This window comes from Acomys russatus, chromosome 30 (genome assembly GCF_903995435.1).
Source record: "Acomys russatus chromosome 30, mAcoRus1.1, whole genome shotgun sequence".
Lineage (NCBI taxonomy): Eukaryota > Metazoa > Chordata > Mammalia > Rodentia > Muridae > Acomys > Acomys russatus.
Window position 1 is genome coordinate 39,403,200 of NC_067166.1, and position 8,934 is coordinate 39,412,133.

Sequence of the window (8,934 nt, forward strand, 5' to 3'; positions counted from 1 at the left end):
TGTGGATGTGAGGATCACTTCCCCCTCCACTTGCATGTGTGTACACACACACACACACACACACACACACACACACACACAAAACCAACCCAAGCTGATACTCTGATCATTCCTGGTCCTTTGACTCCTTGCTCCATGTCATTGGGTAAGTTTTGACATAAACATTTTATACATATGTCCATAGGTGAGATTGATTCATGGATCTTTCAGTATTTAACAAAACAGTAGCATATCTTTGTAAGTACAAATTAAGACATCTTGGATTTTTCGGTAATGTCTAGAACACTAACTCCTGAACCATTTAGAACTACTTTAACTTTTCCTTTGTTTTCTTTGTATTTTCAATAGAAGGCAGTTTCCAGCTATTGCATTCATATGTAGCAATACGTGTTTACATTTTCTGTGTAATTTTCATAACATATTTCACTAGGAAATACTCTACTCCAAGGGTTTTAGATATGTTGCCACTGGGCTTCATGTAACTGTTTCAGTCTTATCTATGTTGCTTTTATCTTGAATGTATATCTTTCTCTCTTTTCTTAAATAAAAAGTTATCTTATTCTTAGTTTTCCTTCTTCAACAATGAGAGTACTCTAAGTGTATCTTTCGCCTTAGCCTATAGATTTTTGAAAGAATGATTCTTTTCAGTGATTTCTTTGATTTTCTATTTGACCCAAGGGATATCTTAGCTATGTTTTGCAATGTTCAAGTAATTACATTTTGAGATCTTATTTTTAGTTGGAATTAAATTAGAGACTATGGACTGTAAAAATCTCTACTTCTCTTATTTTAAGGCTTTTTCAGAAAAACTACATGACTGATTTTTCATCAATATCTGAGTTATACAAAGGTAGGTATAGTTGGTAATCTAAGAATAAATGCACAATAATAAGGTGACCAATTATTTAGTTTTTATAGCCCACTATTAGATCTGTTACTGAATAAAAATTACTAAGACTGGAGCTGGAGAGATGGCTCAGCGGTTAAGAGCACTGACTGCTCTTCCAAAGGTCCTGAGTTCAATTCCCAGCAACCACATGGTGGCTGACAACCATCTACAATGAGATCTGGTGCCCTCTTCTGGCATGCAGGCAAAACACTGAATAATTAATAAATACATTTTAAAAAGAAACAAGAAGTCTCATGGATACTGACTAAAACCTGCCTTGCTGTGCTTTAACAAGTATCAGTGCACACAGGAGGAGGGCTTCATTCGAATCATCCGGGTTTTACTGAGTGACTGCATCTGTCATCCTGGGTCTCACAATAAGATAGAGTGTTTAGTCGAAAGAGAGAAATCCTTGTGCCAAAGAAATTTACATTCAGTCACAAATAGAAACAAGTCATATCCTGTTTCCTGAAAACCTAAAAAAAAAAAAAAGAAAGAAAAAGAAAAAAAGATTCCTTTCGTTAATTGCTTGCTCATATTTTGAGATGAATGTTTCATTTTTGTATTACCCAGTACCTGGAAAGGTGAACAACACTTGACATAAAACATTTCTCTAATTTAAAAGTAGACTTATGGGCATAGCAGTTCAAAGCACTGGATGCTTTCCAAGGGAAATAGCTTTTAATCCTAGCAACCACATGGTGTCTCACAACCATTTATAATTCCAATTCGGGGAGATCCGATACCCTCTTCTGGATTCTAAGGCCACCAGGTATACACAGGGTACACTTAAATGCATGCAGGCAAACATCCCACATATAACATAATTTTTTAATAAAATAATTTTTAAAGTTGTTTTCATCATTATAAATTTTCAACAATTTAATATTGGACAGTTTCTTTGTTTTTACTTATTATGTTTTAAGGCTATACTACAATTCAATTTCTTCCTTCCCTTTCCTCCCTGCTAACCCTTCCATATACTCTGCCCCACTATCCTTCAAATTCATAGTCCCCCTTCCCACCATTTGTTATTACATGAATATGTACACACACGCGCACACGCACACACACGCACACTCAGTCTGTATAGTGTTACTTGTAGCTCTCCTGCTCCTCAGTTAACTATAGTTCTTTGTGTAAGATTAAGGCCTGGTGGAATTGTTCTGCCCACTTTCTCATGACATTGGTGTCCTCCTTGTTGAGCTCAAAATCGAGTAGTCATGCTGGTGAGACTCTTTATGGATACCATTAAAATCCCTGATCCGCTGGCTCTTATAATCTCTCTTTCCACTCTTCCATAAAGTTCCGTGGACCTTAGTTGTAGGATTTATTATTTTGTAACTGCATCCATTGGGATACATCTCCACAACTCTGCATTTTTGTGGCTTTTCTGTAGTGGTCTCCATCTGTAGGGAAAGTTTCCGCGATGAAGGATGAAAACTCCAGTTATTTGCGGACATTCATACAAATGCTTATAGATTGTTGCTAGGGGCTGTGCTGGTTTGGTAAAGTGGTGGTTATAGATGCTCTTCCAACAGCCATGACTTCACTAGCCCTGAGTAGTTGGCTACGCTTCCAGTAGCCGGCATGGTTTGCTTCTTGTTCTCAAATCTTTAACCCAATTACATAGCTGTTGGTCATCCCCGAGGTATGTGTGCCACTATTGTATCCTTAGGGTTATTGTGCCATGCTGGTCATTGATGCTGTTCACAGCTGTCATAGGTAAGACTGTTGGTCACCTGCCTCCTTTAGAAGTTTACATGGTGCCTTCTGGTACCATGAAATCTAGTCCTCAGAAAGGAGGCATTCAATTCAGTTGAACATTTCTTTTTAAAAGAAAAGTACATGCTCCTAGAGGCATTGTAGGTGTGGCTGTTGTGTCACATGTGTGTCATTAGGTGGCAGAGGGGGGAGAGGCTATGTCTATGCTCTGTGTTCTGACCTGTGAACATCTGAAAGATTAGTAGCCTAACAGTCCCTGAAAAAAGTCAGCCTGACATGACCACCAGTCCAGTGCTGTGCAAGCCCAGATGGGCTCCCAGACCAGGCAGCAAGCTGGGGACTAGAAGAACCCTGCCTGGGACTGTGGCCCTGGGCAGGAACAAGCCCAAGACAGTTACCAGTCCCATGCCTCGGGGAAAGGACAGAGAGCTAACCTGAGATGGCCACCAGTCCAGCACTGCACAGGCCTGGCAAGGGGGGAGGTCCAGGAGGGCAGACCATGCCTGATATGACACAAGTGGGGCATAGCACTCTTGAGACAACCCCAGACACTCAGAGACATGGAGCACCACTAAGAGGAGCAAGTGAATGGTAGATAAATGGAAAGGAAAGAGAAAGAGAAAAATGTGGGCACAATAAAGAGAGGTGCAGGCGCACGGTTATTTTATAATTCAAATGCTGATTTCTATACTCCCCATATCTGGCTGTAATCCTGGTTGTGAGAATCGCCTGGCTCAATGTTGTGTAAACACTGCTCCTCCTACAATATGCCAATAAAGCAGCTTACAGCCAATCGCTGAGCAGAGGAGAGAACAGGGCTGGACTTCCTACCAGCCAGGGGGAACAAGAATTCGAGGAGGAGGTAGGAGATTCAACCACTGGGACAAAGGTCCAGTAGACATAAGGAGAAGAGCTGCAACAAGGAAAGACACAAAGTGCAAGTATCTTGGATATTTTGGCAAAGAGGAAGCCAGATTAGCTTAGAGGGTTAAGAACAGAGTAATAACAACTCAGTTATTGCGTTGTGAAGCTTATTCAACAAGTGCAAGAGTCTCAATTATTTGTGTGACAGCAGGGTTAAGAGAGAAAATGAAAAAACAAACACAATTTTATATAAAAAAAAAATAACTTTAACAAAGAGGCAGAACTGGAGACTTGAGTGCAAGAAGGAACAACCCTGATGTGAGAAGCTAGTGATGCCAGCTGGGCCCACGGTGAGGTCCTGGCCTCTGCTGCCACTAGAGGCTAAGTCCAGGTCTATGGCCTTGTAGCTGCAAGGGCCTGTTACCTACAAAGGCCTGGCAGATATACCTGGTCTAGGTTTCCCCCTTTGCCCCCACCTCCGCCCCCAGGGACATGTTGACGTTGAGGGTCTATGCAGAACTGGCCCTATTCCTCACCTGAGCATTGTGGGAGAGCTGGTCCTGGGGGCACAAGAGCAGAAAAACTGGCCCTGCCCCTACTCATCTTCAATAATTGGGAAAGTGTGCACATAGCCCGGGAAGCACGTTAGAGCTGGCCTTGGTGCTGGGAGTTGTACGTGAAGCGGGCTCTGAAGATATGAATGTTGGGAGACCTGGCCTTGCCACTCATCTCCTGTGTGGTGGCATGGATGAGGAAGAAATACCCTCATCCCCCTTGCCCCTTGGTACCTGAAGCAGATGGAAGACCTGGCCTTGGGGTCATGAGAGCAGGAAAGCTGGCCCTACCCCTCACCAGCTACAAAACTCGGGTGAGCAGTGGCTTGGGTGAGGGAGAGATGCTCTCCCCTACCCTCACCCCTTGCCACCTACTGCAGGTAGGAGATTTGACCCTGTCCCTTACCTGCTGCAAGACTCAGGAGATCAGGCCCTACACCTTGCCTGGTCAGCACAGTAAAGCTGGCCCTGGACATGGTGGGGGTACCGGTGAGCCACCCCAAGGGCTTCAGAGGAGGAGAGTCATCCCAGCCCCTCACCTACTTAGCACTTCAGAAAGCAGCCCTGCACCTCACCTGGGCAGTAGAGATGTCCCTGATGGCATGGGCATGGATGAGCCAGCCTTGTGGACATGACGGTGGGTGAGCTGGCTCTACCCCTTGCTGGCTATAGCATTGGACAAGTGAGCCAGGACAAGGCAGGAGAGCTTTCCTCAGTGGTGCGGGTCCTGAAGAGCTGGTAAGCTCAGATACCTCTCAGGCTAGATCAGGGCTTTGAATTGGCCCCCACCCCAACATCTAACCCATCTATAAACTGCTGGAGGCTTGACAGGGCTGGTTCTATAGATCCAAAACTATGGGATCTCCATGGCAACAACAGGAGAGGAGTCCCAGTGAGGCTCCAGTATTGCTAGTTGTAGCAGAAGCCAGAGGCCTGGTACCAGACCAGCAAGGCACAGCCATGCACATTTGCAAGCAAAGAAGTGTGGGCAACAGGGTACACTGTGGGACACACTGTGACACACTTCAGCTTTTACCATGCAAAGATGGATGGCAGGTACAAGGGGAGAGGGAGATGAATGGGGTACATGGTATGAAATGCCAGCAGACTGTATGATGGCTGGCGACACACTAGAAGCCAATATCCAAGGAGGCCTCCACGCAGGACTGAAAGGCACAGTCTGGATAAACAAGGGTCGAAGGGTGCTGCTGGTATCATCCCCCCCGGGGCCCTGCTACATGGTTTCCTCTGTGCTGGAATGTCCTGCTCTCTTGCAAAGCATAGACTGCAAAGTCAGCAAATCTGTGTAAACACACAGAAGGCACAGTGACCATGTTCAGAGGCAGGATTAGAACTAAGGAAAGCTAAGGCATTGTGTAATTTTGGTTCAGGCCTGAGGATAATGTAAGAGATTCACCACCATGCTGTGAAGAGCCTCCCGACCCTGCTGTTGTTGTGTTCAAACTCGAAATCCAGGTTTTATGTGTAGTCCAGTAAACCTGGGGAAATGCAGGATGGCTTACATACTGGCTTATAGAGTAGAAATTGATACTTTAAAAAAAAAATAGGTATTCTAAAATAGAGATTGAGGCAACTGAATCGGGTCAATATAATAATATTACGATATAATAATACTAAATCACACAAGTCAAGATACTTCACAGTGAAATTTTATATGTTTTAGATGGGTTTTTGTTATAAATATTTTGCCTACTTTCAATGTGTATGTTCTTACCTATTATGTAAATTTTTGGCATGATTTTTGAGGGCAGATTTTCTATGGTGTGAGGACGGCAGATTGTTATAGCTTGGAAAAAAAACTATTAAAAATCAAACCATGGTGCTCCTTTAAAAAAGATGTTTATCTTTATTTTGTGTGTGTGGTTATTTGACTGCATATATGTATGTGTGCGTGATGCAGAGGAGAGGATCAGATTTCCTGGAACTGGAGCTACAGATGGTTGTGAGCTATCATGTGAATGTTGGAAACTGGACCTGGGTCCTCTTCAAGAGGACTAGTGCTCTTAACTGCTGAGCCATCTCTCTAGGCCCTCAGTAAGAGATTTTGAGCAGTTAAATATCTCCTGAAAGAAGCCACTACATTAAAATAGGCTATCAATAAAATTTCATGAACAGCAAATAAATGTAAGTAAGTACATTTTGGCATCTTAGCTTATGTGGCCTTCAACTAGAAGTTCTACATTTATTTAAAAAATAAAATTTTTAAAAAATTTATTTAAAAAATAAAAATTTTAAAAAATTTATTTAAAAAATAAAATTTTTAAAAAATTTAAATTTATTTAAAAAATAAATTTATTTAAAGATCCAAGCATTGCTTATAGATTAGTTAAGCAACTATTTTCCTCTGAGGTTGCTGTATCTTTATTTATGCAGAAGTGCTTTATAGTGTTATATTTAATTACACAAAATATTGAAATGTGTATAAGCAAGGGTTAATATTTAAGTATATACTTAAGCTGGTGGACAGTGTTACAGAGTAGATTTCCTTGGATATCAATCTGGGAAAAAAATCTCAGCAGGAAGGAGTAAAACAGGAATAGCTTCATGGAAAATGTGTACACTGAGTTTGTATGGGAATTGCATTCAGATTGCAGTGTAGAGCAAAGTGAGAAGAGAAAATAAAGATCGTGTGGCCAGAGTGAAGTGAGAATGCTACGCTCAAGAGTGAAGAGAAAGAAAGCTAGGTAGAGAGCAAGCTCATGGGTTTACCACAGAGACCTGTAACGCAGCCCAGACGCAGGTCGAGGACAGCTGCGGGGAGACTGCAGCTACAACACCAGGACCACATGTGAGGTGGGGAGTTCTCAGCCAGCGGCTGTGAGGCAGGGAGGTAGGTTTGCCACCCAGGACACTGACACTGGCCAGAAGCCAAAGTTAGGTGTGTTGGCTCTGTTTTTTAACAATTAAACTTTATTATATAACCCAACTAGCTTACACAAGAAGGAAAAAAGGTTAAAGGGCAAAAGAGTGAACCTTCCGGTATCCGTTCCACAGGACGGGTCCTTAGGTGTCTCTCTGGCCCGCGTGCTGGTCCCGCCTGTTCGCTGCTCCACACGTGCCCAAGCCTGGGCTGAACCTGTTGTTCTCTCCTCCTCACCTGCCTGAGTCACATGGGAAGGGCAGTCTCCTTCTCCCGTTGAGGGTCAATTAGAAAAACAATAGCCCAGTTGGGGTTCCCAGGTCTGCTTCCTGAATTCCAGGCCCAGGATGGCTCCACTCAGTCTGTCACAAGGTATTCATGGGGTGCCCCAAGGGTAAAGCCCGCCAAGACTGCTTCCACCTGTGACAAAGCTTAATCTTTCCCACATAGGTGAGAGCGTCTTCCACATCACCTCTCCTATAGAAATATAAAGCTTAAATACACATTGAAGTCGAGGCTGAGAACGGAAGACCAGCGGACCAATCTTCATCCCATTTCACTGTGTTACTTTCAGGCCTGGAGCAAGATTGAGTGGAGAAAAGGAAGAAATGTTACAATGGGGATCTGAGTTCAGATTCTTACACTAAACTGGACTCAAATTAGTAAACAGAATCTCATTCATTTATTATCTGAGCAAAACCCCAAAACTATGAAATTTGCATCCAATTTCAAGGTGGGATTGGATACTGTGGAAGTTTGAAGGATCGTGGTAGAGGGATGTTTGCCTTCACAGGCTCCGCACTCAGTTTGGTCCTTTATTAAAGTGCTCGTAGCAGCTCTTGGTTCTTGAGTATCTAATTTTTCTGGGCAGAGATTCTGGTACGTATGTGTCAGCGAATTAACATGACATAACTGCACTTGGGAGGATGATATTTCACAGTGATTGGGAATCTAGCTAACTGGAGTTCATCTCCTGGTTTGGCTACTTTAAAAAATGTGATATGTGAATTTTGATTTTTTTTTCATCTTTAAGATCATGACAAAAGTTGCCTGCTTCATAGTCTTGTTATGGAGTGGGATGTATATATCAACAGTGTCTGGAATACCGTGTGTACTCAATAAATGGTAGCAGTGCTCACAAACATTATGGTCTTTGTGGAGTGAACTGAAAAACATAGTATTTTTTAAAAATGTTTCCCAGAAATTAGTATGGAAAACGGAAGCTGAATCCAAGCATAATGAGTAACAAAATGAACGTAAACTAGTATTTGTAAGTGTAGGTGTACTTTTAAAAATTATTTTTATTTTGGGTTCCTTAAATCTCTTCCTACTCCACACCACTCCCTTCCAACACCCCAACACCAGGGAGGAGAGAAAGGAGGTTAGCAGGAAGAGTGGGCGTAGTTTTCCTTAGCTGTTTCCTGCTGTTCAGGGTGGTCAGGTTCCTTAGGGCAAGTCCAAGTCCTCAGTTCAGGATCTCTCCAACTTCTTCTCAAATCACATCAGCAGCAACAATAGCAACAGCGGGAAGCACCAGCAGTCTTCTTCTCTCAATGTTTATCCCATCCCTTGTGCCCTCCCATTCTTCGCTCCCCCGCCCCCATTTTCCCATTATTCCCCTCCCCTATGACTGTTCCTGAGGGGGATAACCTCCCCCTGTATATGCTCATAGGGTATCAAGTCTCTTCTTGACAACCTGCTGTCCTTCCTCTGAGTGCCACCAGGTCTCCCCCTCCAGGGGACATGGTCAAATGTGAGGCACCAGAGTACGTAAGAAAGTCATATCACACTCTCCACTCAACTGTGGAGAATATTCTGACCATTGGCTAGATCTGGGTAGGGACTTAAAGTTTACTGCCTGTATTGTCCTTGGCTGGTGCCTCAGTTTGAGCGGGACCCCTGGGCCCAAATCTGTCTATCATAATGTTCTACTTGTAGGTTTCTAGGACCCTCTGGATCCTTCTACTTTGCTATTCTCCCATGCTTCTCTCATTTAGAGTCCCAGTAGGATGTCCTCCCCT

At 43.2% G+C, this 8,934-nt stretch overlaps 1 non-coding gene across 1 annotated transcript; it reads left to right on the top strand.

The window, feature by feature from the left end:
- Positions 1–2,736: 2,736 nt before the first annotated feature.
- On the top strand, positions 2,737–2,868 carry LOC127212535 (small nucleolar RNA SNORA17). Its single transcript, XR_007833574.1, has one exon. It is a non-coding gene; the product is annotated as a small nucleolar RNA SNORA17 (small nucleolar RNA).
- Positions 2,869–8,934: the final 6,066 nt, after the last annotated feature.